The sequence below is a fragment of the Hordeum vulgare genome, chromosome 6H (genome assembly GCF_904849725.1).
Source record: "Hordeum vulgare subsp. vulgare chromosome 6H, MorexV3_pseudomolecules_assembly, whole genome shotgun sequence".
Classification (NCBI taxonomy): Eukaryota; Viridiplantae; Streptophyta; class Magnoliopsida; order Poales; family Poaceae; genus Hordeum; species Hordeum vulgare.
In genome coordinates this window covers 448170353-448197159 of record NC_058523.1, presented here as the reverse complement: position 1 = coordinate 448197159, position 26807 = coordinate 448170353, and positions in this window count along the sequence as shown.

Sequence of the window (26807 nt, the reverse complement as noted above, 5' to 3'; positions counted from 1 at the left end):
TCACATGGTTGCACCGGTGCGTTCCTCGGTTGTTAAGGATCGGGCTCCCGAATCGCGAGACGGGGACCCCTTTTGCTTGAGGAACCACCATGATAGTTCTTCCTGGACATCTTCCTTTTTCTAAAATAATTCTGAAATGTTTAGTGACTCGAAATAAAAGTGAACAAATTTTAACAAAACTCATAGCAACTACTCCTGCAAGTGCCTAGAGGCCATATCATGCATCAAAACTACTTGGGACCAACTAAAATTAACATGCAAAGCTCAAGAACAGGGTCACCAGGGCAGCAATAATATGCAATGAATAAAGCACTAGAATAAAAACTAATTGGACCAATGGAGGGGTCACATACCAAGGAACAATTCCCCAAAACAGTTTGGTGATTGGGGCTTTGCACAAGGAGATCGAAAAATGCAGCAAAATGAGCAAGAACGCGGGTTTGAGGTGTGGAATGATTTTTTCGGGAGGTAGACGAAGAATACGGGTGCTGGAATAAGTGGAGGGGGGTCGTGTGGGACCCACGAGCCTGCCAAGCGCGCCCAGGGGGGCGCCTCCTGGGCTCGTGGCCCACTGGTGCATCCCTCTGACTAGTTATCTATCTCAGAAATTCTTAAATATTCCAGAAAAAATCATACTTGAATTTCAGGACATTTGGAGAACTTTTATTTTTGGGTCATTTTTTATTGAACGGATAATGCAGAAAACAGGAAAATAATGTTATGTTTATTATTTTTCTACTAAATAACAGAAAGTAAAAGTTGGGAACAGAAGGTTGTGCCTTCTAGATTCATCCATCTCATGGTCATCAAAAGAAATCCGTCAATGAGGTTGATCAAGTCTCCTTGACAAACTTTTTTCGAATCACATAAAACCGGAGAATTTTCAAATAATCACTAGGTTACCTCAACGGGTGTGTGCATATCCCCAATAACAAGTATATCATTTTTCATTTTGACAGTAGGTATAGGGAATTCAAAGCTTCCAATAATAATTGATGAAGATTTTTCAATCGCATTTATGCAATGAACTCGATATTGTTTCTTCGGAAAGTGCACCGTGTGCTCATTATCATTAACATGGAAAGTGACATTGCCTTTGTTGCAATAAATAACAGCCCCTGCAGTGTTTAAAAAGGGTCTTCCAAGGATGACCGTCATGGCATCATCCTCGGAAATATCAAGAATAACAAAGTCCGTTAAGATAGTAACGTTCGCAACCACAACAAGCACATCCTCGCAAATGCCGATTGGTAAAGCAGTTGATTTGTCGGCCTTTTGCAAAGAAATTTCAGTAGGTGTCAACTTATCCAATTCAAGTCTACGATATAAAGAGAGAGGCATAACACTAACACCGGCTCCAAGATCACATAAAGCAGTTCTAACATAATTTCCATTAATGGAGCAAGGTATAGTGGGCACTCCGGGATCACCTAGTTTCCTAGGAGTCCCACCCTTAAAAGTGTAATTAGCAAGCATGGTGGAAATCTCAACATCAGGTATCTTTCTTTTATTAGTCACGATATCTTTCATGTACTTAGCATAAGGAGACATTTTAAGCATATCAGTCAAACGCATTTGCAAAAATATAGGTCTAATCATTTCAAGAAAGCGCTCAAAATCCTCATCATCCTTTTTCTTGGATGGTTTGGGAGGAATGGGCATGGGTTTCTGAACCCATGGTTCTCTTTCTTTACCATGCTTCCTAGCAATAAAATCATTCTTATCATATCTCTTGTTCTTAGGTTGTGGGTTATCAAGATCAACAGCATGTTCAATCTCCACATCATTATCATTACTAGGTTGAGCATCAACATGAACACCATTATCAATATTATTAGTAGGCTCATGTTCATCACCAGATTGTGCTTTGGCATCAGAAATAGAAACATCATTTGGATTCTCAGGTGTAACAACAACAGGTTTACTAGCATGCAAGTTCCTATCATCTTTCTTTTTCTTCCTATTACTAGGATGACTAGGTGCATCAGTATTAACTCCTTGAGAATATTGTTCAATTCTCTTAGGATGGCCCTCAGGATACAAAGGTTCCAGAGTCATTCTACCACCTCTAGTAACAACTCTAACGGAATTATCATTCAATTCATTAAGCAAGTCATTTTGAGCCTTAAGTACTTGTTCTACTTGAGTAGTGACCATAGAAGCATGTTTACCAATAAGCTTAAGATCATTAACATTTCTATCCACACAAGCACTTATATGATTAATCATATGAGCATTATTTTCAGTTGTCTGCTAACATAATCATTTAAACTTTGTTGTTTGGCAACAAAGTTATCAAATTCATCTAAGCATAAGCTAGCAGGTTTATCATAAGGAATATCACTCTCATTGAGTCTACGAAGAGAATTTACCTCTACTAGCTGTGTCGGGTTATCAAGACCATGTATTTCTTCAATAGGTGGTTGATTCTTAACATCTTCAGATTTAATACCTTTCTCTTGCATAGATTTCTTGGCTTCTTGCATATCTTTAGGACTGAGGAATAGGATACCTCTTTTCTTCAGAGTTGGCTTCAGAGGTGGTTCAGGAATAGTCCAAGCATTATCATTTCTCAAGATATTATTCAATAGAATTTTAGCTTGTTCCATAGTTCGTTCCCTGAAAACACAACCAGCACAACTATCTAGGTGGTCCCTAGAAGCATCGGTAAGTCCATTATAAAAGATATCAAGTATTTCATTTTTCTTAAGAGGGTGATCAGGCAAAGCATTAAGTAACTGGACAAGCCTCCCCCAAGCTTGTGGGAGACTCTCTTCTTCAATTTGCACAAAGTTATATATATCCTGCAAGGCAGCTTGTTTCTTATGGGCAGGAAAATATTTCTCAGAGAAGTAGTATATCATATCCTGGGGACTACGCACACAACCAGGAGAAAGAGAAGTAAACCAAGTTTTAGCATCACCCTTTAGTGAGAAAGGAAACAACTTAAGGATATAGTAATAGCGAAATTTTTCCTCATTAGTGAATAGGGTGGCTATATCATTCAGTTTAGTAAGATGTGCTACAACAATTTCAGATTCATAACCATGAAAAGGATCAGATTCAATCAAAGTGATTAACTCAGGATCGACAGAGAATTCATAATCCTTATGAGTAACAAAAATGGGTAAAGTAGCAAACTTAGGATCATATTTCATTCTAGCATTCAGAGATTTTTCTTTCCACTTGCGTAAGAAATTCTCAAGACCATAGCTATCCTTACAAGCAAGAAAGTCTTCAGCTACCTCTCCCTCCATAACATAACCCTTAGGTATATTAGGCAATTCATATCTAGGAGAGCTAGGTCTAACAGGTGTCACAACAGGTTCAACTTCAATAATTTCATCAGTTTCAGAAGTATCATCAGATTCAGGAGTAACTCTAGCAATTTGTGCACCAAGAAATTCACCCAGTGGCATATCATTATCAAGCAAAGCATCATGGATAGAAAAAGTAGCATCATCAAGCACATGCAACATATCAGAATTATTAGTAGGTGGTGGTGTCGCAAATTTACTCATAACAGAAGGTGAATCAAGTGCACAGCTAGATGTCAGTTCCTTATCTGTCCTCGTAGTTGAGGGCAAGACTTTAGTTTTTGGATCTCTCGGATTCCTCATAGTGATCAACAGATATAAATCCCAAGTGACTCAGAGAATAGAGCTATGTTCCCCGGCAACGGCGCTAGAAAAAGGTCTTGATAACCCACAAGTATAGGGGATCGCAACAGATTTCGAGGGTAGAGTATTCAACCCAAATTTATTGATTCGACACAAGGGGAGCCAAAGAATACTCTCGAGTATTAGCAGTTGAGTTGTCAATTCCACCACACCTGAAAGACTTAGTATCTGTAGCAAAGTTTTAGTAGCAAAGTAGTATGATAGTAACGGTAGCGGCGATAACAGTAGCAGTAGTAATTTGTATAGCAAGTGTGACAGCAATAGCGGTAAAGTAACTTAGCAAGGACCAGTATAGGAAAAGCTCGTAGGCATTGGATCGATGATGGATAATTATGTCGGATGGCATTCATCATCTAACAGTTATAACATAGGGTGATATGTAACTAGCTCCAGTTCGTCAATGTAATGTAGGCATGTATTTCGTATTTAGTCATACATGCTTATGGAAAAGAACTTGCATGACATATTTTGCCCTACCCTCCCGTGGCAGCAGGGTCCTAATGGAAACTAAGGGATATTAAGGTCTCCTTTTAATAGAGAACCGGAACAAAGCATTAGCACATAGTGAATACATGGGATCCTCATACTATGGTCATCTCCGGGAGTGGTTCCGACTATTCTCACTCTGGGGTTGCCGGGTCATAACACATAGTAGGTGACTACAACTTGCAAGATAGGATCACGAACACACATATATTGATGAAAACATAATAGGTTCACATATGAAATCATGGCACTCGGGCCCTAGTGACAAGCATTAAGCATAGCAAAGTAGTAGCAACATCAATCTTAGAACATATTGGATACTAGGGATCAAACCCCATCAAAACTAACTCGATTACATGATAGATCTCATCCAACACATCACCATCCAGCAAGCCTACGATAATATTACTCACGAACCATGGAGAGCATCATGTAATTGGCGATGGAGGATGGTTGATGATGACGACGGCGTCGATTTCCCCTCTCCGGAGCCCAGAACGGACTCTAGATCTGCCCTCCCAAGGAAGAACAGGCGGTGGCGGTGGCTCTGTATAGTGAAACACGATGAACTCTTCTCTCCTATTTTTTTCTGGGTGAGAGAGGTTATATGGAGTTGGAGATGAAATCGGGGGAGCCACGTGGGCCCCACGAGCCTGCTAGGCGCGCCCTAGGGGGCGCCTGTAGGGTTCGTGGCCCACTGGCAGCGTATCTTCAATTGATTCTTTCTCTGATATTTTTTATATATTCCATAAAAAATCCTCATAAGTTTCCAAGTCATTCCGAGAAATTTTATTTCTGCACAAAAACAACACAATGGCAGTTCTGCTGAAAACAGCGTTAGTCCGGGTTAGTTTCATTCAAATCATGCAAATTAGAGTCCAAGACAAGGGCAAAAGAGTTTGGAAAAGTAGATACGTTGGAGACGTATGACCCCATGGCCCACCTCTGGTGACCATCTTTTGGTATAAATTCCCTTTTAACCTGAGAAAAATCAGGAGAGGACTTTCGGGACAAAGCACCACCGTCTTTAGGCAGACTTGGGAGGATCACTTTTGCCCTCCTGCGGAGCGATGCCGCCACAAGAACTTCCCTCTCGGAGGGGGAATCGAGGCCATCGTCATCACGGACAACCCTCTCATCTTGGGGAGGCCAATCTTTCTCATCATGTTCATTAGAATCATCTCCTATCAAACCCCTAGTTCATCTCTTGTGCTCAACCTTGTACCGGAACCTTAGATTGAGACCTCGGGTGTGACTAGTAGTGTTGATTACATCTTGTAGTTGATGCTTTATTGTTTATTTGGTGGAAGATCATATGTTCATATCCAATATGCTATTTAATACATCTCTGATCATGAGCATGTTTATCACTTGTGACTAGTTACCTATGTTCTTGAGGCCACCGGAGAAGTCATGTTGCAAGTAGTCATGTGAAGTTGATATTTGTTCGATATTTTGATGATATGAATGTCGTGATACCCTTAATGGTGTTATGTGAACGTCGACTACATACCACTTCACCATCTTTGAGCCTAAGGGAAATGCATTGTGGAGTAGTAATTAGATGGTGGGTTCCGAGAGTGACACAAACTTAAAACCCAGTTTATGCGCTATTCCGTAAGGGGCTGATTTGGATCACTATGTTTAATGCTATGGTTATAATTTATTCTTAATAATTTTCTCGTAGTTACAGATGCTTACGGGAGGGTTAATCATAAGTGGGAGGTTTGTTCAAGTAAGAACAACACCCAAGCACCGGTCCACCCACATATCAAATTATCAAAGTACCGAACGCGAATTAGCCCAACATGACGAAAGTGACTAGATGAAATTCTCGTGTGCCCTCAAGAACGCTTTGCCTATTAGAAGAATCTGTTCCGGCCTGACATTCGCCACAAAAGGATTGGGATACCTTTCTGCACCTATTTTTACTATTGCTACTTGTCACTTGTTACAATTATCTTGCTATCAAACAACTTGTTATCGCTATTTCAGTGCTTGCAGAAATTACTTTGCTAAAAACCGCTTGTCATTTCATTCCGCTCCTAGTTGGGTTCGACACTCTTACTTATTGAAAGGACTATGATTGATCCCCTATACTTTTGGGTCATCAAGACTTTTTTCTAGCGTCATTGCTTGGGAGTGAAGCGACTTTGGTAAGCGGAATTTGATAAGGCAAAATTTATATTACATGCTGAAATTTACTGTTACATGTCACTATGGAAATCAATCCTTTGAGGGGTTTGTTAGGGGTATCTTCACGTCGATCAGAAACACCAAGAGTTCTCCCTCAACCTGCTGAACCTACTGAAATTTTTTATTATCAAATTCCTTTGGGTATGATAGAGAAACTGCTAGCTAAACCTTATGCAGGACAATGAACAAAACATCCCGATATGCACCTGATCTATGTGGATTATTTAAACTTGCATGTTTATCTGGAGATGAATTCAAGAAGAAGGTTTTCCCTTTATCTTTGGGGGAGCATTAACATGGTATAGGCTATGTGATGATACATGATCTTGGAACTGGAATCGGTTGTAATTGTAGTTTCACCAACAAAATTATCCTACGCATCTTGTTCATCATGATAGGAATTTATCTATAATTTTTGGCCTCGTGAAGGAGAAAGTATCTCTCTAGATTGGGGGAGGCTTAAGTCAATGTTATATTCATGCCACAATCATGAGCTCCCGAGAGAAATTATTTTACAGATTTTTTATGCTCGGCTTTCTTGTAATGATCAAACCATGCACGATACTTTTTGTTATGGTTCTTTTATGAAGAAGACTATTGAGTTCAGGGGGTTCTTTTGGAAACAATTAAATGCAAGTGTAAAGATTGGGAACTCAAAGAAGGTAAAGAGTCAGGTATAAAACTTAAGTTTGATTGTGTTAAATATTTTATGAATAGTGATGCTTTTAATGATTTTAGCACTAAATATGGACTTGACTCTCAGATAGTAGCGTCATTCTGTGAAACCCTTGCTGCTCATGTTGATCTCCCTAAATATAAATATTTTAAATATCGTCCAACTATTAAATAAAAACTTGACGAACCAATTAAAGTTGAGGATGAAACTATCATTTACAATGTTGACCTAGTTGTGCGTACTCCTTATATTGAGAAGCCACCTTTCCCTGTTAGGATAAGGGAACATGCTAACGATTCAACCATGGTTAACAAAATTTATGTCAGAACAACCAAACCCTCCAAAAAAATCAAGGTAGAACCTATTTTTTGCTATGGTTAAAGATCTCTTGGTCAAAAATATTGATGGGCACGTTATTTATTTTTGTGATGAAGCTGCTAGAATTGCCAAACCTGATAATAAAGATAAAAATAGACCCGTTGTTGGCATGACTGTCATCTCAGTCAAAATACGAGATCATTGCTACCATGGTTTATGTGATATGGGTGCTAGTGTTAGTGCTATTCCTTTCACCTTATATCAAGAAATTATGCATGAGATAGCACCATGTGAAATAGGAGACATAGATGCGAAAGTCCTCTTCTGTGCTCACCTGAGCACCCGTGAACAGTAAAGTAAAAAAAACACTTGATCACCATATGACTTTCGTCGAAAAAGCAGCAAAAAAAATCGATGCTCCAAAACGCTACAAAAAACTGACCTTTTGGAACATCACATTTGTTTTTTTGCCACATTTTCTACGAATGTCATCTAGTGATGAAACTTTGCACGCGTGTGGGAAAAATATCAAAGTTTCTCGCAAAAAATATCAGATTTTTTGAAATGTTTTAAAAAAATCGATTTTACTGTTCACGCGTGCTCAGGTGAGCACGTGGGTAGGACAGCCGCGTCCACATAGATGTTACTATTAAACTTTCTAATAGAGACACCAGCACACCACTTGGGATTGTTAGAGATGTTGAAGTCTTGTGTGGAAAAGTAAAATACCCTACTGATTTTTTAGTATTTGGCTCACCACAAGATGATTTTTTCCCATAATATTTGGTAGACCCTTCTTGAACACTGTCAATGCTCAAATAGATTGCAAAAAGGAAACTGTCAATGTTTATTTTGGTGGTATGTCTCATGACTTTCATTTCTCCAAGTTCAGTAAGCAACCCCATGATAAAGAATTTCCTAGTAAAGATGAAGTAATTGGTCTTGCTTCTATTTCCATTCCTCCTACTGATCCATTAGAACAATATTTACTAGACCATGAAAATGATATGCATATGCGTGAGAGAGATGAACTAGATAATATGTTCTTTGAGCAAAAGCTTATCCTTAAACACAACTTCCGTGTTGAAACTCTAAGAGCTGTTCCTCCACCCAAGGGTGATCCTGTGTTGAACTAAAGCAATTACCTAGCACTTCAAAATATGCTTATCTTGATGAAAATAAGATATATCGTATTATTATTAGTGCTAACCTTACACAACATAAAGAAGAAAGATTGTTAAAATATTTAAGGAAGCACTCAGCTGCTATTGGGTATAATCTTGATGATCTTAAGGGCATTAGTCCCACTCTTTGTCAGCACAAGATTAATATGGAACCAGATGCTAAACCCGTTGTTGATCACGAATGAAGATTGAATCCCAAAATTATAAAAGTGGTAAGAAATGAAATATTAAAGCTTCTGGAAGGAGGTATAATCTATCCCATAGCCCATAGTAGATGGGTAAGTCCGATTCATTGTATTCCTAAGGAAGGAGGTATTACTGTTGTTCCTAATGATAAAAATGAACTAATTCCATAAATAATTGTGACTGACAATAGAATGGTAATTTATTATAGAAAATTAATCAAAGATATTAGGAAAGATCATTATCCTTACCTTTCATAGACCAAATGCTAGAAATATTATCAAAGCACACACATTTTTGCTTTCTAGATGGTTATTCTAGTTTCTCACAAAAACATGTGCCGCAACCTGATTAAGAGAAAACCACCTTTACTTGTCCTTTTGAAACCTATGCTTATAGACATATGCCTTTTGGATTATGCAATGCACCTGCTACCTTTCAAAGATGTATGACTGCTATATTCTCTAATTTTTGTGAAAAGATTGTTGAGGTTTTCATGGATGATTTTTGTGAAAAGATTGTTGATGCCATCTTACTTTATGCGTTACTCTGTTCTTCATGAAATTAATACTCTAGATGCAGGCACGACTCGGTTGATGTGTGGAGTAATAGTAGTAGATGCAGAATCATTTCGGTCTACTTGATACGGACGTGATGCCTATATGCATAATCATTGCCTTGGGTATCTTCATAATTATTTGCTTTTCTATCAATTGCTCGACAATAGTTTGTTCACCCGCCGTATTATTTTCCTTCATGAGAGAATCCTCTAGTGAAACCTATGGCCCCCGAGTCTATTTTCCATATCATATTTTCAGATCTATAAACCAAAAATACCAAAAATACTTTGCTGCAATTTATTTACTTTAGTGTCACTTTCAGATCTATCAATATTTTATATCTATGTCTATCAGATCTCATCCTTGCAAATAACTCTGAAGGGATTAAATTCCCCTTTATAGCGTTGGGTGCAAGTGTTTGATTATTTGTCTACTATTGGAGTCTCGCTTGTTCCTCCTACTGGGTTGATACCTTGGTTCTCAACAAACTGAGGGAAATACTTATCTACTTCGTTGCATCACCCTTTCCTCTTCAAGGGAAAACAACGCAAGCTCAAGGGGTAGAAGATTCACAGAAACATATTTCTGCGTTGTGTTACTTTCTGGTTGAAGCAAAGGTTCAATAACCTCATCAAGTTCTATCTTCCTCCAACTCAATTCTTTCGGGAGAAACTCTTTCTCAAGAAATGTTCCGTTCTTAGCGACAAACACTTTGCCTTCGGATCTGAGATAGAAGGTATACCCAAGTGTCTCTTTTGGGTATCCTATGAAGATGAATTTCTCCACTTTGGGTTCGAGCTTTTGAGGCTGAATCTTTTTGACATAAGCATCGCATCCGCAAACATTAAGAAACGACAACTTTAGTTTCTTTCCAAACCAAGATTCATATGGCGTCGTATCAATGGATTTAGATGGTGCCCTATTTAAAGTGAATGCACTTGTCTCTAATGCATAACCCCAAAATAATAATGGCAAATCGACAATAGACATCATAGAACGTACCATATCCAATAAAGTACGATTACGCCGTTGAGACACACCATTACGCTGTGGCATTCTAGGCGGGGTCAACTATGAAACAATTCCACATTGTTTTAGGTGAGTGCCAAACTCATAACTCAAATATTCTCCTCCTCGATCAGATCGTAGGAATTTAATCTTCTTGTTACGATGATTCTCAACTTCACTCTGAAATTGCTTGAACTTTTCAAACGTTTCACACTTTTGTTTCATTAAGTAAATATACCCATATCTACTTATGTCATCACTGAAGTTGAGAAAATAACGATATCCACCACACGCCACAATGCTCATCGGACCACACACATCAGTATGTATGATTTCCAGTAAGTCACTTGCCCGCTCCGTTATTCCGGAGATCGGGGTCTTAGTCATCTTCCGCATGAGGCATGGCTCACATGTGTCAAGTGATTCAAAATCAAGTGACTCCAAAAGTCCATCAACATGGAGCCTCTTCATGCGTTTTACGTCAATATGACCTAACCGGCAGTGCCACAAGAAAGTGGTACTATCATTATTAACTTTACATCTTTTGGCGTCAGTGTTATGAACATGTGTGCTGTCACTATCGAGATTCAATAAGAATAAACCCCTCACATTGGGTGCATGACCATAAAATATATTACTCATATAAATAGAACAACCATTATTCTATGATTTAAACGAGTAACCGTCTCGAATTAAACAAGATCCAGATATAATGTGCATTCTCAACGCACGCACTAAATAACAATTATTCACGTTCATCACTAACCCTGATGGTAACCAAAGAGCGAGCGCACCGACGGCGATCGCATCAACATTGGAACCATTTCCCACGCGCATTGTCACTTTGTCCTTCGCCAACCTTCGTTTATTCCGTAGTTCCTGCTTTGAGTTGCAAATGTGAGCAACCGAACCGGTATCAAATACCCAGGCACTACAATGAGAGTTGGTAAGGTACACATCAATAACATGTATGTCACATATACCTTGTTTGGTGGTGGCTGCCTTCTTGTTGGCCAGATATTTGGGGCAGTTCTGCTTTCAGTCGTTAGTACCCTTGCAATGAAAGCACTCATTTTCTCGCATGGGTCCAGCCTTGGGTTTCTTCACGGGAGGGGTAACTGCTTTGCCACTCTTCTTGGATTTACCCTTCTCGCCCTTGCCATTCTTCTTGAAACTAGTGGTTTTATTGACCATCACCACTTGACGCTCCTTCTGAATTTCCGACTCAGCGACTTTTAGCATCGCAAACAGCTCGGCGACTGATTTGTTCATCCCTTGCATGTTATATTTTAGCACAAAGCTTTTGTAGCGAGGTGTTAGTGATTGAAGAACTTGTCAGTGATTGCCTCTTGCGGGAGAACAATTCCCAACTCAGCCAGACGGTTGGATACCCAGACATTTTCAGTATGTGCTCACTGACAGGCCCGTTCTCCTCCATCTTGCAAGCATAGAACTTATCGGAAGTCTCATACCTCTTGATACGGGCATTATTTTCCAAGATAAACTTCAACTCCTAGAACATCTCATATGCTCCATGTTGTTCAAAACGTCTTTGAAGTCCCATCTCTAAGCCATACAAGATTGCACACTGAACTATTGAGTAGTCATCAGAACGTGCCTACCAGACTTTCATAACGTCTTCAGTCGCCGGGAGTGGGTGTGCCTCACCATGTGGTGCATCAAGGACATAAGCCTTTTGGGAAACCGTGAGGACAATCCTAAAATTATGGGCCCAGTCTACAAAGTTACTTCCATCATATTTCAGCTTGGCTTATCTAGGAACACATTAAAATTCAGGGGAGCTACTGTACGGGCCATTGATCTTCAACATAAATTTGCAAAGATTACTTAGACTATTGTTTAATATAATGAGTTTAGTTAATCATATTACAAAAAACTCCCACTCAAATTGACATCCCTCTAGTCATTCGAGTGTCACATGATCCAAATTCACCAACCCAAGCTTGATCATTGATGACCCACAAGTATAGGGGATCAATCGTAGTCCTTTGATAAGTAAGAGTGTCGAACCCAACGAGGAGCAAAAGGATCTGACAAGTGGTTTTCAGCAAGGAAATATCTGCAAGCACTAAAATTATTGGTAACAAGTGATTGTGTGGTGAGATGATTCATAGCGAGCAACAAGTAACAAAAGTAGTAACGGTGCAGCAAAGTGGCCCAATCCCTTTTGTAGCAAGGGACAAGCCTGGACAAAGTCTTATAGGAGGAAAAACGCTCCCGAGGACACACGGGAATTTTTGTCATGCTAGTTTCATCATGTTCATATGATTCGCGTTCGTTACTTTGATAGTTTGATATGTGGGTGGACTGGCGCTTGGGTACTGCCCTTACTTGGACAAGCATCCCACTTATGATTAACCCCTCTCGCAAGCATCCGCAACTACGAAAGAAGAATTAAGACAAAGTCTAACCATAGCATTAAACTAGTGGATCCAAATCAGCCCCTTACGAAGCAACGCATAAACTAGGGTCTAAGCTTGTGTCACTCTAGCAACCCATCATCTACTTACTAGTTCCCAATGCCTTCCTCTAGGCCCAAATAATGGTGAAGTGTTATGTAGTCGACGTTCACATAACACCACTAGAGGAAAAACAACATACAATACATCAAATTACCGAACGAATACCAAATTCACATGACTACTATTAGCATGACTTATGCCATGTCCTCGGGAACAAAAGTAACTACTCACAAAGCATAATCATATTCATGACCAGAGAGGTAATGAGTAGCATCAAGGATCTGAACATAAACTCTTCCACCAAATAATCGAACTAGCATCAACTACAAAGAGTAATCAACACTACTAGCAACCTTACAAGTACCAATCGGAGTCGCGAGACAGAGATTGGTTACAAGTGATGAACTAGGGTTTGGAGATGAGATGGTGTTGATGAAGATGTTGATGGTGACGAGTCCACTCCGATGAGAGGAGTGTTGGTGATGACGATGGCGACGATTTCCCCCTCCGGGAGGGAAGTTTCCCCGGCAGGATCATTCTGCCGGAGCTCTAGATTGGTTCTGCTTGAGTTCCGCCTCGTGCCAGCGGCGAATGCACGAAAAAGCTCCTCTCTGATTTTTTTTTCCAGACAAAACCATTCACATAGCAAAAGAGGGGGGCCAGTGGGCCAGCAGGCTGCCCACAAGCCCTCATGGCATGGCCTGGGTGTTGGCCGCACCGTGCAGGCTTGTGGCCACCTGCTGGCGCCCCTCTGGCACTTCTTCGGCCTAGTATTTTTTATAAATCCGGAAAAAAAATCCTCGTTGATTTTTATGGCGTTTGGAGTTGCGCAGAATAGGTATCTCAACGTTGCTCCGCTTTCAGGCCAGAATTCCAGCTGTCGGCATTCTCCCTCTTCATGTAAACCTTGCAAAATAAGAGAGAAAAGGCATAAGTATTGTACCGTGAAGTGAAATAACAGCCCAAGAAGCGATAGATATCAACATGAAAACATGATGCAAAATGGACGTATCAACTCCCCCAAGCTTAGACCTCGCTTGTCCTCAAGCGAAAGCCTAGCTCAATAAATATCTTCACATGTTTGGGAGAGAGGTGTCGACAAAACAAGATACGAACATGCATGCATCATGATCATGATCAGAACAACAATACCAACATATAATCTCTCATGCTAAAGTGATAATACCTTCACAAAGTAAAGCATGGATCAAAAACCTTACCGAGAAGTAACGACCGATAGCCTTTAGTCATTGAAGCAATTGCTATTTATCACAACATCAGAAAGAGTCAAATAAGAGCTTGTAAAGCAAATCCACATACTCAATCATTCTTTCGTTCTCTACAATTGCTACAACTCACTTGGTACTCATGAGATCAAAGTTTCAGCTAGACACAGAGAAAGATAGGGGCTTACAGTTTTGCCTCCCAACTGCTTACCTCAAGGGTAATGTCAACAATAATAATTTATGAATACTTACCTCCAAGTTGACATATGAATAGAGATCTTTCCCAAGCATATGACGTTAGCCAAGGAAAAGGCGAAACAAGGAGTTGGTGAAGATCACCATGACTCTTTCAAGGGCAAAAAGTAAAGGTACAAGATAGGCCCTTTACAAGAGGGAAGCAGAGGTTGTCATGTGCTTTTGAGGTTTGGAAGTGTGTCTTCTTAGTGCGGAGGAATATCACTTTATATTGCCTCCTGTGATAAAGAACTTTATTATGCAGTCTGTCGCTTTTATGTCTTCCTCATCACAGGTTCGTACAAAGCTTATTTTCCACACACTAATAGATCATACATATTAGAGGGCAATTTTTATTGCTTGCACCGATGACAACTTACTTGAGGGATCTTATTCAATCCATAGGTAGGTATGGTGGACTCTCATGGCACAACTGGGTTGAAGGTTTATGGATGCACAAGTAGTATCTCTACTTGGTGCGGGAGTTTTGGCTAATATGAGGTGGAAGCAATCGTCACATGCTAAGGGATCTCTAATCATATAACATTGTTCGGAACTAAGCAAACACAATTCATTATGTTGTCTTCCTTGTCCAACATCTACTTCTAGGCATGTAATAGTTTGGTGAGTACTCACAATCATAGATGGTGTCAGAGATGATATATTTATATGTGAACCTCTCCTTCTTTATCACTTCCTATTAATTGCAACAATGACCAAGGTCTACGTTTGTCTACCCTCAACAAGTTTCAATCATCATCCTTTTTATATGTGAAGCCATCAGTTCCCATAAGATCATTACATGATCTTTCATGCTTTTGTTCTATTCTCACTCTTTTGATCATGGCAAGAGGCAAAGCCCTTCAACTAAGACACTCTTTATTATATGGCTCACGAGCTCGAATACATCAGGGGTGACACTAAGCAAAACTCAAGACTAAAACACTAAGATTTTTAATCTACTAGAGAAAAAAAAGAAAACTGAAAAGGAACAAACTAAAACAAAGGTAAAAGCAAAAGGTGTGATGGTGATACGATACCGGGGAAACTCCCCCAAGCTTGGCACAAGCCAAGGGGATTGCCCATACCAATGCTCAGTTGTCTTCCTTTGGTGGTGATGGTGGTGGAGTTGTTGCAACATGGGCTTGATCCTCCGTCTTCCAAGGAATAGGTGCTCCATCATGGAAAGATGAACGAGTCTCCGGAATCCCCAAATCTGCAGCCAACCTTGTTGATTTAAATCTATACTCATACTCACAGTTTTGGTTCTGCATGTCATAGATCTGGGCCTGGAGTTGATCAATCCTGTCGTAGAGCCTCGAGAGGTGCTTCCCAATGTCATTGGCATCAATCATGTGCTTGTTGGTGAACTCTGTGATCATCATGTGGTTGGCGTTGAGTCCACGCTCCACCATCCCTTGGCACTTGAAGACTTGTTGCTCCATTCCTTCGAGCCTCGTCTCCACGCTTCCGGTCTTCTTAGGCCCCTCAACATCACGGATGTGCAACATCCCCTCACGCATCTCGATAGATTGAGGGCGTTGCAGCACTCCCGTGAGGTAGGGATTGATGACCTTCTCAAAGATCTTGTCCTTCAGAGCTTTTGGGGAAGTCATAGCGATCTAGATCTGCAACAGAAACAGGCTCGAAACGAAAAACAGAGGAAATCTGCGTGATGCAGGGGTCAGACCAAACGGGAGTGTATATAATGATTTTTTACAAACCAGAAGGAGTACCCCACACAAAAACGGAGCCCGGGAGGCGCACGAGGTGACCACAAGCCCTCACGGCGCGGCCAGGAGGTGGGCCCGCGCCGTGCAGGCTTGTCGCCTCCTCGCGCACTTTCCGGACTACTTCCATTTTTTCTATTTTTTCAAAAATTCCAAAACGGAGAAAATTTCCTACTGGAAAAGTTTTGGACTCTGTTTTCTTACCGAATCACATACCTCTTCGTTTTCGGAGTCTGAAATAGGCTGATAAATATCCCTTAGGTATTCTTCCGGAGTTATGGTATTGAAAAATTGCTTTCAACATTTATGGGAGTACCTGAGATATAATGCTTGATTCTTTGCCCATTTACCACTCTCGGACAATTACCTTCCGTGTTGTTGATCTTGATAGCACCGGAATGATATACTTCCTCGACAACATAGGGACCTTCCCATTTAGAGAGAAGCTTGCCTACAAAGAATCTTAAACAAGAGTTGTATAGCAAGACATAATCACCTACATTGAACTCACGCTGTTGTATCCTCTTATCATGCCACCTCTTAACCTTCTCTTTGAACAGCTTGGCATTCTCATATGCCTGAGTTCTCCACTCATCAAGCGAGCTAATATCAAATAACCTCTTCTCACCGGCAAGTTTGAAATCAAAGTTGAGCTCTTTGATTGCCCAATAAGCTTTATGCTCTAGCTCAAGAGGTAAATGACATGCTTTACCGTACACCATTTTGTACGAATACATGCCCATGGGATTCTTATAGGCAGTTCTATAAGCCCACAGTGCATCATCGAGCTTCTTAGACCAATTCTTTCTAGACCTGTTGACAGTCTTTTGCAGAATTAGTTTAATCTCCCTATTACTTAGCTCTACTTGACCACTCGACTGAGGGTGATAGGGAGACCCAATTCTATGGTTGACATCGTACTTAGCAAGCATTTTACGGAAAGCACCATGAATGAAGTGTGAACCACCGTCGGTCATTAGATATCTAGGGACTCCAAATCTAGGGAAGATAACTTCTTTCAGCATCCTGATAGAGGTGTTGTGATCAGCACTACTAGTGGGGATAGCTTCTACCCACTTAGTGACGTAATCAACAGCAACTAGGATATGAGTATACCCATTGGATTTTGGAAAAGGTCCCATATAATCAAAGCCCCAAACATCAAATGGTTCAATGACAAGTGAATAGTTCATAGGCATTTCCTAACGTTTGCTAATATTACCTATTCTTTGACATTCGTCACACGACAAGACAAACTTACGGGCATCCTTGAAGAGAGTGGGCCAATAGAAACCTGATTGCAATACCTTGTGTGCAGTTCTATCTCCCGCATGGTGTCCTCAGTAAGCCTCGGAGTGACACTTCTATAGGATTTGTCCCTGTTCATGTTCAGGTACACAACGTCTAATAACACCATCTACTCCTTCCTTATAAAAGTGAGGATCATCCCAAAAGTAGTGTCTCAAGTCAAAGAAAAATTTCTTGTTTTGCTGGTACGTGAAACTAGGTGGTATATATTTGGCAACGATATAGTTTGCATAATCAGCATACCACGATGCACTACATGAAGCATTGATGACATTCAGTTGCTTATCGGGAAAGCTATCATCAATAGGTTGTGGGTCATCAAGAACGTTCTCCAACCTAGGCAAGTTATCTGCTACTGGGTTATCAGCACCCTTTCTGTCGACAACGTGCAAATCAAATTATTGTAGCAAAAGAACCCATCTGATAAGTCTAGGTTTAGCGTCTTTCTTCTCCATGAGGTACTTAATAGCAGCATGATCAATGTGAATAGTGAATTTGGAATCAACTATGTAAGACCTGAAATTTTCACATGCAAACACGACTGCTAAAAACTCCTTCTCCGTAGTAGCATAGTTTCTCTGAGCACTGTCTAGAGTTTTACTAGCATAGTGAATAACGTTCAGCTTCTTATCAACTCTTTGCCCTAGAACAGCACCAACAGCATAATCGCTAGCATCACACATGATCTCAAAAGGTAAGTTCCAATCAGGTGGTTGAACAATAGGTGCAGTTATCAAAGCCCTCTTAATTATTTCGAAGGCTTCCTCACAATCATCGTCAAAGACAAAAGGAATATCCTTTTGCAAGAGATTGGTAAGAGGCCTCGAAATCTTAGAGAAGTCTTTGATGAACCTTCTATAGAAACCAGCATGACCAAGCAAACTTCTTATACCTTTGATATCTGTGGGGTATGGCATTTTCTCGATTGCATCAACCTTAGCCTTATCGACTTCAATACCTCTTTTAGAAATTTTATGTCCTAAGACGATGCCTTCATTAACCATAAAGTGGCACTTCTCCCATGTCAAGACAAGATTGGTGTCTTTACGTCTCTGTAAGACTCGATCAAGGTTGCTGAGGCAATCATCAAAGGAAGACCCGTAAATAGAAAAGTCATCCATGAAAACCTCAACAATCTTTTCACAAAAGTCAGAGAATATAGCCATCATACATCTTTGAAATGTGGAAGGTGCATTACATAAGCCAAAAGGCATACGTCTATAAGCAAAGGTACTGAAAGGGCAGGTGAAAGTGGTTTTCTCGTGATCAGATTGTGCAACTGGTATTTGGGAGAAACCAGAATAACCGTCTAGAAAGCAGAAGTGTGTGTGTTTAGACAGCCTTTCTAGCATTTGGTCGATAAAAGGCAGAGGGTAATGATCTTTCCTAGTGGATTTATTCAATTTCCTAAAATCGATCACCATCCTATAGGCAGTAATAATCATCTGTGGGATTAATTCATCCTTATCATTAGGGACAACGGTAATGCCTCCCTTCTTAGGGACGCAATGCACCGGACTCACCCAATCGCTATGAGCAACAGGATAGATAATACCCGCTTCCAGGAGCTTTAGTATTTCTTTTCTCACTACTTCTTTCATCTTAGGATTTAATCTCCTTTGATGATCAGCAACTGGTTTGAAATCAGGATTAGTTTTAATCTTGTGCTAGCATAGGGTAGGACTAATGCCCTTAAGATCATCAAGAGTATATCCAATAGCAGAACGATGCTTCCTCGGAGTTTTTAGTAACTTATTTCCTTCATGCTCTGAGAGGCTAGCACTAATTATAACAGGATATATCTCCTTTTCATCAAGATAAGCATACTTAAGAGTATCAAGCAACTGTTTAAGCTCGAACACATGATCACTCTTTGGTGGGGGTGGATCCCCAAGCAGTTCAACACGCAAGTTATTCTTAAGGATAGGATATTGTTCTAAGACAACTCTATCTATCTCATCCCTTTCATCCATATGCATATCATTTTCATGCTCAAGCAAGTATTGCTCTAAGGGATCAGTAGGAGGCACGGCAACAGAGGCTAAGGCAATAGTTTCATCCCTACTAGGCAACTTATTTTCATGAGGTTGTCTACCAAACTTGGAGAAGTTGAACTCATGTGACACGCCTTCAAAGCCAACAGTGACAGTTTGCTTCTCACGGTCAATATGAGCATTGAAGGTATTGAGAAAAGGTCCGCCAAATACGATGGGACAAAAGCTATCTTGTGCGGTAGCAAGAACGAGGAAATCAGCAGGATACTTCGTTTTACCACACAAGACTTCAACATCCCTAACAATTACCACAGGGCAAATAGTATCTCTATTGGCAAGCTGAATAGTGACATCAATAGGCTCTATCTCAACAGGTGCAATCTCATCTTTGATTTCATCATATAAGGATTGAGGTACTGCACTAACACTAGCACCCACGTCACATAAGCAATGATAACAATGATCTCCTATCTTAACAGAAACCACAGGCATGCCAACAACAGGCCTATGTTTGTCTCTAACGTGAGGTTTAGCAATTCTAGCAGCATCTTCACAGAAGTGAATATTATGTCCCTCAACATCGTCGGACAGAAGATCTTTGATAATAGCAATGCTAGGTTCAACTCTAATTTGCTCAGGGGGTGTAGGTGTTCTAATATAGCCTCTACGTATCACAGTTGAAGCTTTAGAATGATCCTTTATCCTAACAGGGAAAGGTGGTTCCTCAATGTAAGCACTCGGAACAACAGGATCATTATAGGCAATGACTTTCTCTTCAACTGGAGTAGGTTTAACTACATTGACTTCTAAAGGAGGATGATATTTAAACCACTTCTCTTTGGGGGGATCAATATGAGCAGCAAAGGATTCACACAATGAAGCTACTATCTCAGAGTCAAGTCCATACTTAGCGCTAAAATCACTAAATGTACTTGTCTCAACAAAGGATTTAACGCAATCAAACATGAAATTCATACCTGACTCCTTACCTTCTTCAAGCTCCCAATCTTCAGAGTTGCGTTTAATTCTCTCCAATAAATTCCATTCGAAGTCAATATCTCTCTTCATAAAAGAACCGGTACAAGAAGTGTCAAGCATGGTGCGATCATCATGAGAAAGCCGAGCATAGAAGTTCTGAATGATAATTTCTCTCGAGAGCTCATGATTGGGGCATGAATATAGCACTGATTTAAGCCTCCCCCAAGCTTGAGCGATGCTTTCTCTGTCACGAGGCCAAAAATTATAAATATAATTCCGATCACGATGTACTAAATGCATAGGATAAAACTTTTGATGAAATTCCAATTTCAACCGATTATAGTCCCATGATCCAGTATCATCACATAGCCTATACCATGTCAACGCCTTATCCTTCAAAGATAAAGGAAAGGCCTTCTTCTTGACCTCATCCTCGGGCACACCTGCAAGCTTAAATAAACCGCAAACTTCATCTACAAAGATTAGATGCAAGTCTGGGTGTGATGTTCCATCTCCTGTAAAAGGATTAGCCAGCAGTTTCTCAAGCATACCCGAAGGAAATTCAAAGCAAATATTTTCAGTAGGTGCAGCAGGTTGAGGAGCAACTATTTGTGCTTCCATTCGAGGTGAAGATACCCCGAACAAGCCCCTCAAAGGATTAGTATCCATAGTGACAAGTGACATTAAATTTCAGCACACTATATGAATGTTTCCTTACCAAGTTCCACTTACCAAAGGCGCTTCACTCCCCGGCAACGGCGCGAGAAAAGAGTCTTGATGACCCACAAGTATAGGGGATCAATCGTAGTCCTTTCGATAAGTAAGAGTGTCGAACCCAACGAGGAGCAAAAGGATCTGACAAGTGGTTTTCAGCAAGGAAATATCTGCAAGCACTGAAATTATCGGTAACAAGTGATTGTGTGGTGAGATGATTCGTAGCGAGCAACAAGTAACAAAAGTAGTAACGGTGCAGCAAAGTGGCCCAATCCCTTTTGTAGCAAGGGACAAGCCTGGACAAAGTCTTATAGGAGGAAAAACGCTCCCGAGGACACACGGGAATTTCTGTCATGCTAGTTTCATCATGTTCATATGATTCGCGTTCGTTACTTTGATAGTTTGATATGTGGGTGGATCGGCGCTTGAGTACTGCCCTTACTTAAACAAGCATCCCACTTATGATTAACCTCTATCGCAAGCATCCTCTACTACGAAAGAAGAATTAAGACAAAGTCTAACCATAGTACTAAACTAGTGGATCCAAATCAGCCCCTTATGAAGCAACGCATAAACTAGGGTTTAAGCTTCTGTCACTCTAGCAACCCATCATGTACTTACTACTTCCCAATGCCTTCCTCGAGGCCCAAATAATGGTGAAGTGTTATGTAGTTGACATTCACATAACACCACTAGATGAAAAACAACATACAACACATCAAATTACCGAACGAATACCAAATTCACATGACTACTATTAGCATGACTTATCCCATGTCCTCAGAAACAAAAGTAACTACTCACAAAGCATAATCATATTCATGACCAGAGAGGTAATGAGTAGCACCAAGGATCTGAACATAAACTCTTCCACCAAATAATCCAACTAGCATCAACTACAAAGAGTAATCAACACTACTAGCAACCTTACAAGTACCAATCGGAGTCGCGAGACGGAGATTGGTTACAAGTGATGAACTAGGGTTTGGAGATGAGATGGTGCTGATGAAGATGTTGATGATGAAGAGTCCCCTCCGATGAGAGGAGTGTTGGTGATGATGATGGCGACGATTTCCCCCTCCGGGAGGGAAGTTTCCCCAGCAGGATCGTCCTGCCGGAGCTCTAGATTGGTTCTGCTCAAGTTCCGCCTCGTGGCGGCGACGAATCCACGAAAAAGCTCCTCTCTGATTTTTTTCCAGACGAAACCCTTCATACAGCAGAAGATGGGGGTTAGTGGGCCAGCAGGCTTCCCACAAGCCCTCATGGCGCGGACTAGGGGGGGGGTCGCGCCGTGCAGGCTTGTGGCCACGTGATGGCGCCCCTCTGGTACTTCTTCGGCCCAGTATTTTTTATAAATCCAAAAAAAATCCTTGTTGATTTTTACGGCGTTTGGAGTTGCGCAGAATAGGTATCTCAACTTTGCTCCACTTTCAGGCCAGAATTCCATCGGACGGCATTCTCCCTCTTCATGTAAACCTTGCAAAATAAGAGAGAAAGGCATAAGTATTGTACCGTGAAGTGAAATAACAGCCCAAGAAGCGATAAATATCAACATGAAAACATGATGCAAAATGGACGTATCAATCATCACGTGATGAGGTGGTTTCAATGGTGAACATCTTCATGTTGACCATATCTACTATATGACTCATGTTCGACCTTTCGGTCTCTTGTGTTCCGAGGCCATGTCTATACATTCTAGCCTCGTCAAGTTTAACACGAGTGTTCCTCACATGCGAAACTGGCTTGCACCCATTGTATGCGAACGTAGAGTCTATCACACCCGATCATCACGTGGTGCTTCCAAACGATGAACTTTCGCAAGAGTGCACACTCGGGGGGAACACAATTTTAGCTTGAAATTTTAGTGAGGGATCACCTTATAATGCTACGTCGTCCTAAGCAAAACAAGGTGCATAAAAGGATTAACATCACATCCAAATCATAAGTGACATGATATGGCCATGATCTTGTGCTTTTGATCTCCATCTACAAAGCACCGACATGATCTCCATCGCCACCGGCATAACACCATGATCTCTATCATCATGATATCCATCATCATGTTACCGTCAGGGTTGTCGCTCCAACCATGCTTCTACTACTATTGCTACCATTTAGCGATAAAATAAGAATTACATAACGCTTAATGATTGACACACATGTCATACAATAATTAAAAACAACCCTATGGCTCATGTCGGTTGCCGTATGCATCGACATGCAAGTTGATATTAACTATTACAACATGATCATCTCATGCATCAGATATATATCATCATGTCTTTCGCCATATCATATCACAACATACCTTGGAAAAACAAATTAGACATCCTCTAATTTGTTGTTGCATATTTTACGTGGCTACTATGGGTATCTAGGAGGAATTATTCTTACCTGCGCAAAGCCACAATGGTGATATGCAAGTTGCTATTTAACCTTCTACAAGGACCGCCTTTGTCAAATCTGATTCAACTAAGGTGGGAGAGACACACACCCACCAGCCATCTTATGCAACAAAGTTACATGTGAGTCGATGGAACTCGGTCTCTCATACATGGATGAGTAAAGTTGGTCTGGGCCGCTTCATCCCACAATACCGCTGAATCAAGAAAATACTAAGGAGGGTAGCAATCTGAATATCAATGCCCACATACTCCTTTGTGTTCTACTGGTGATGTCATCTACGCATAGACCTAGCTCATGATGCCATTGTTGGGAAACGTTGCATGGGAAACACAATTTTTCCTACGCTCACCAAGATAAACCTAGTAGATGCACATCTACGAGAAGAGATATTAAACCGACATACCCTTGTAGATCACTAAGAGGAAGCGTTCAAAATGCGGTTGATGTACTCGTACGTCTTCGCGATCCTATCACGATCTGTCCCACGAACTTTCTGACCGAGCACCAAGCGGACGACACCTCCGCGTTCAGCACACATGCAACTTGATGGCGTCTCCGCCTCCTTGATCCCGCAAGCGAGGGTGGATTGGTAGATGGGTTCCCTAGCAGCGCGATGGCGTGACGGTGGTGGTGGTATAGCTGTCCCGGCAGGGCTTCGCTAAGAACTACCGGAATATCTAGAGGAAGAGACGATCTAGAGGGAGAGGGAGAGGCTGCACCATCGCGTTGGGTGTTGCAGCCCTCCCTACCTTCTCATATATATAGGAGGACGGGTGGAGGCCGACGGCCCCTAGGGTTTCCCCTAGGGCTTGGGGCGGCGGCCAAGGTGGCTTGCCCACCAACGAAAGGTGGCGCCACCCATGGGCATGCCCTCCTCCTTGCCTTCGGCCGCATGGGCCATGGTGGGAGGGGCGGCCAGCCCACCAGGGGCTGGTGTGCCTCCTCTCACAGCCCATGGGGCCATACAGGGCAGGTGGACCCTCCCAGTGGACCCCCAGAACATTTTTGGCACTCCTGTCACAAAACCGGTATATCCAGGAACTTTTCCGAACCTTGAATACCAACTTCCTATATATCAATCTTTACCTCCGGACCATTCTGGAGCTCCTCATGATGTACAGAATCTCATCCGGGACTCCGAACAACTTTCGGTTACCACCACACATAACTCATTAATACCCAATCTTCACCGCACCTTAAGTGTGCACACCCTGTGGGTTCGAGAATTATGCAGACATGACCGAGACACTCTCTGGTCAATAACCAATAGTGGGACCTGGATGCCCATATTGTCTCCTACATATTCCACGAAGATATTTATCGGTCAAACCATGATGTCAAGGATTCAATCAATCGCATATATTGTTCCCTTTGTCCATCCACATGTTAGTTGCCCGAGATTCGTTCATACGTATCTGTATACCTAGTTCAATCTCATTACCAGCAAGTCTCTTTACTCTTTGCTTAATACAAGATCCTAGGGCTAAACCTTTAGTCACATTGCTTGCAAGCTTGTTGTGATGTTGTATTATCGAGTGGGCCCTGAGATACCTCTTCGTCACACGGAGTGACAAATCCCACTCTTGATCCATGCAACTCAACAGACACCCTCGGAGATACCTTTAGAGCACCTTTATAGTCACCAAGTTACAGTGTGGTGTTAGATACACACAAGGTACTCCTCCGGTGTTAGTGAGTTGCATGATCTCATGGTCATAGGAACAGATACTTGACATGCAGAAAACAATAGCAATAAACTCATACGATCATATGCTACGTTCATAGTTTGGGTTTTTTCCATCATATCATTCTCCTAATGATGTGATCCCGTTATCAAATGACAACTCATGTCTATGGCCGGGAAACCTTGACCATCTTTGATCAACGAGCTAGTCCTTTAGAGTCTCACTAGGGATAGTGTGTTGTCTATGTATCCACACAAGTATTTGAGTTTCCGATCAATACAATTCTAGCATGGATAATAAACGATTATCATGAACAAGGAAATATAATAATAACCACTTTATTATTGCCTCTAGGGCATATTTCCAGCATAAAGATATAGACATATATATCCAACTGAATGTGGGTGGTCATGAGTTATTATTGTTGACATCACCCTTGAGGCGAATACGTTGGGAGGCGACACTATAAGCCCCTATCTTTTTATGTGTCCGCTTGAAACCTTTTGCTCATATGTATGCGGTGAGTGTTAGCAATCATAGAAAACTAAATGATGGTTGAGTATGTAGACTTGCTTAAAAGCTCCGATATGTGACCCTTCCTGAAAGTATGATGAATTGTGTTGCAAAGTTGACTGAAAACATAGTTTGTTAGTTTTGAATAGATTTTATGCTTCATACTTCGATGTTGTGACGAATTGCTACTTGTTTATAAGAAGCCTTTATGATGAAAGTTATATGATGAAAATGTTGTGATGAAATATTTTATAAAGTTCTACTTGATGTTATAATAATGAGCATGATGCTTCTATGCCCATTTTTTGTTTTTATCGACACCTCTCTCTCAAATCATGTGGTCATTATTTACATTATCGGCCTTTGCTTGAGGACAAACGAGGTCTAAGTTTGGGGTAGTTGATACATCAACTTTGCATCATGTTTTGTTACTCTTATTTATTTTGTTTTTATGCATTTTGCCACTTGGTGGAGTAATACTAACGCATTTTCTCTCATAATATGCAAGGTTTACATCAGAAGGGAGAATGCCGACATATGGAAGTTTGGACCAGAAAAAGCTACATGAGAGATACCTATTCTGGACATCTCCAAATGGGTGAAACTTTACGTACCTTTATTTTGGAATAAATAAGAAATAGTGGAGCAAAGAAGTACCAAAGGGGGATACCATGCACCCACTAGGCACGAGGGCATGCTAGCCCCCCCCCCTCACGCGGCGTGATGTCTAGTGGGCCCCTGGCCCACGTATGGCGACCATCTTCTCGTATAAAAAATCAGGAGAGGACTTTCGGGACGAAGCATCACCGTCTCGAGGCGGAACCTGGGCAGGAGCACTTGAAAGGACGTGGATGTCGCCTAGAGGGGGGTGAATAGGCGCTTTAAAATAGTTACGGTTTGGGCTTGAACAAATGCGGAATAAAACTAACGTTTAATTTGTCAAGCACAAAACCTAAAACAACTAGGCTCAACTATGTGCACCAACAACTTATGTTAAGAAAGATAAACAACTAAGTGATAGCAAGATATATGACAAGAAACAATATGGCTATCACAAAGTAAAGTGCATAAGTAAAGGGTTTGGGTAAGAGATAACTGAGGCACGCAGAGACAATGATGTATCCCGAAGTTCACACCCTTGCGGATGCTAATCTCCGTTGGAGCGATGTGGAGGCACAATGCTCCCCAAGATGCCACTAAGGCCACCGTAATCTCCTCATGCCCTCGGACAATGCAAGATGT